At 42.4% G+C, this 3110-nt stretch overlaps 1 non-coding gene across 1 annotated transcript; it reads right to left on the bottom strand.

The window, feature by feature from the left end:
- Positions 1–841: 841 nt before the first annotated feature.
- LOC112781771 (small nucleolar RNA R71) lies at positions 842–948 on the bottom strand. Its single transcript, XR_003192531.1, has one exon. It is a non-coding gene; the product is annotated as a small nucleolar RNA R71 (small nucleolar RNA).
- Positions 949–3110: the final 2162 nt, after the last annotated feature.

Raw genomic sequence — 3110 nt, 5'->3', positions numbered from 1 at the left:
ACAATGATTAAATTGGAAGATCACTAGATTGAGCATTTTTATTTTGTGAATTTCATTTTCTGTTTGAGTGATTTACTTTCTGTTTTAGTTAAACTTCTTCCCTTCCCCCTCTACTCTTTTATTTTTCTTTGTTATTTTCAATTCTGTTTGCTAACCCACTAACTGTTTGATATATTGCATCACCCACAACTAACAGTAATTCTGACAAAAATACTTTCTGCACCTATCTTTTCTTGATTGCACTTGATGGTTGTATGATAGGGAGAAGAAGCGGGGCTTCAACTTCCTTCGATTCTGAACCTGAGAGGACCTTCCTTAGATTAAGGAGGAGGCAAAAGGAAAGAAAGTGGTTGGTGCTGAGGAAGAAGAGGAATTATTTGAACCAAACATGGAAGACAACATGGAAAACCATCATGAAGAAGAGGATCACAACCATGGGGGAGGAGGTAGAGCAAATCATGCTGGGGAGGATAGAAGAGTTTTGGGCTCTTACATCAATCCAAACCCAGGCAATTATGGAAGTAGCATCCAAAAGCCAACAATCTATGCCAACAACTTTGAACTTAAACCACAGCTCATCACCCTTGTTCAGAACAACTGTTCGTTTGGAGGAGGTGTTCAAGAAGACCCCAATCAACATTTAACCACCTTCCTGAGAATATGTGACACAGTGAAGTCTAATGGTGTTCATCCTGACGCCTATAGACTGCTCTTATTTCCATTCTCACTCAGGGACAAAGTAGCCAAGTGGCTGGAATCTTTCCCAAGGGAAAGCTTGATAACTTGGGAAGACGTGGTGAACAAATTCTTAGCAAGATTTTACCCTCCTCAACGAATCAATAGGCTGAAAGCTGAGGTCCAAACTTTCAGGCAACAAGATGGTGAGACTCTATATGAAGCATGGGAGAGGTTTAAAGACCTAACAAGAAGGTGCCCACCAGATATGTTCAACGAATGGGTGCAGCTGCACATTTTCTATGAAGGGCTCTCTTATGAGTCAAAGAAGGCTGTAGACCATTCATCCGGAGGATCTTTGAACAAGAAGAAGACTATTGAGGAAGCCATAGATGTTATTGAAACAGTAGCAGAGAACGACTACTTCTATGCTTCCGAAAGAGGGAACACAAAAGGAGTAATGGAGGTAAACAATGTAGATGCTCTGTTGGCCCAAAACAAGCTCATTACCCAGCAGCTGGCTGACCTCACCAAGAAGATGGAGAGGAACCAAGTAGCAGCAATCTCCACTTCATCAAAAACCCAAGAAGGAGTGAATGAAGAAGCAGAGGGTAGTTAGGAGCAAGCCAACTACATTGGGAATTCACCAAAGAAAAACTATGATCCAAACTCCAAGACCTACAACCCTGGATGGAGAAACCACCCAAACTTTGGGTGGGGAAGTCAGCAAGATCAAAACCAAGACCAGAGACGTTACAACTCCAACAACAATGCAGCTCACCAACAATTCACACAGAGGACATCTCAAAACCAAAACAGCACATCTGCTCCGAATCACCCATCAATTGATGACAAGCTCTCCAAGATTGAAACCTTACTTGAAGGAATATGCCAAGAGATTCAAGAAAATAAGGTGTTCAAAGAGGAGGTGCGAGCCAATATTAAGAACTAGGGAGAGACCATTAGGAAGCTGGAATTCCAGGTGGGATGTTTAGCTGAGAAGATTCCTAAACCTACCGATAGCTTCCCAAGTGACACGGAGAAAAACCCCAAAGGAGAAACAAAGAAAGTAAGATGGGAAGATTACAAAATGGTCACTACAAGTGATCAAGAGACTGAAGACAAGCAAGGCAAACTTTTCGAACAACCTGAAGACAACTCAACAAAAGAGGAGGATAGAGTTCACCAAGAACCAGAAATCTCACAACAAGAGCTGCTGAAGCTCTATGCACCCTTCCCTCAACTGCTCAATGGTGCTGTGGGAAAGAGAATATACTCAAGGTTCCTAGACTTGTTTGCATCTCTGCATGTAAACATACCATTCATCAAGGCAATTCAACAAATGCCTGCATTCATCAAGTATATGAAGGAACTTCTTCCCAGGAAAAGCTCACTCAAAGGAGGCCAGACTATAGTGATGAACAAGGAATGTAGTACCCTTATTCAACCTGAGTTGCCTACAAAAAGAAGAGACCCAGGGAGTTTTCACATCCCTTGTGCCATAGGTGAAACTATGTTCGATAGAGCACTATGTGATTTGGGGGCCATCATCAACTTACTGCCCTTATCCCTGGTGAAGAGGCTGCAGATTAATGAGATAATGCCCACAGATGTAATCTTCAGACTGGCTGACAAAACTCAAAAGCAAGCAATAGGAATGGTGGAAAATGTGTTGCTAAAAGTTGGGAAATACTTTCTCCCAACAGACTTTGTCATCCTAAACATGGAAGAGAGTCACACTCACCCAATCATATTGGGAAGACCATTCCTAGCTACGGCCAGAGCACTTATCGATGTAGAGAAAGGGGAGCTAATATTGAGAATCCATGATGAACGACTCAGCTTCAATGTTTTCAAACTCTCACAAGAAACAGATCAAGAGGACAAGGAACTAAGCACAAATGATAATGAGACACTGAAAGAGGAGACAAGCACTGAAGCACAGCCAGTTCATTCTGAGATCCCCTTAATTGATAAACAAGGAAAACAGCAAGTGCCACAGCTCAAGAAAAAATTGGAGGAACCTAAACCTCTAGAGGCAGGTAAAGACAGCATCACAACTCCTTTAGAAAAAGAGGTCACCGAGGGGAAGGCAACCTCAAAAGAAACAAAGAAGAAGGTACCAAGGAGGTGGAGGAACAAGAAGATCCCTACGGAAGACTTCTCTCCAGGGGATAGAGTTGTCTCAGCTTACTTCCCAGATATTCCCCCTAATCTCCCCACTATACCATCTCAGTTACCTAAGGTCTTCACTATCAACAGAGTTCTTTCCCTGGAATATGTGGAGATCATTGATCCAACCAATGGATATAAGTCCACAGTAAGAGGGGAGGACTTTAAGCACTACCAACCACCCTGATGAAGGAAAAATGTCAAGCTAGTGACGCTAAAGAAGCGCTTCATGGGAGGCAACCCATGTTTTATATGTTTTTAGA

This window comes from Arachis hypogaea, chromosome 19 (genome assembly GCF_003086295.3).
Source record: "Arachis hypogaea cultivar Tifrunner chromosome 19, arahy.Tifrunner.gnm2.J5K5, whole genome shotgun sequence".
Taxonomy (NCBI): domain Eukaryota; kingdom Viridiplantae; phylum Streptophyta; class Magnoliopsida; order Fabales; family Fabaceae; genus Arachis; species Arachis hypogaea.
The sequence above is the reverse complement of the archived record's forward strand: the minus strand, read 5'-3'. Positions and strand labels throughout refer to the sequence as shown.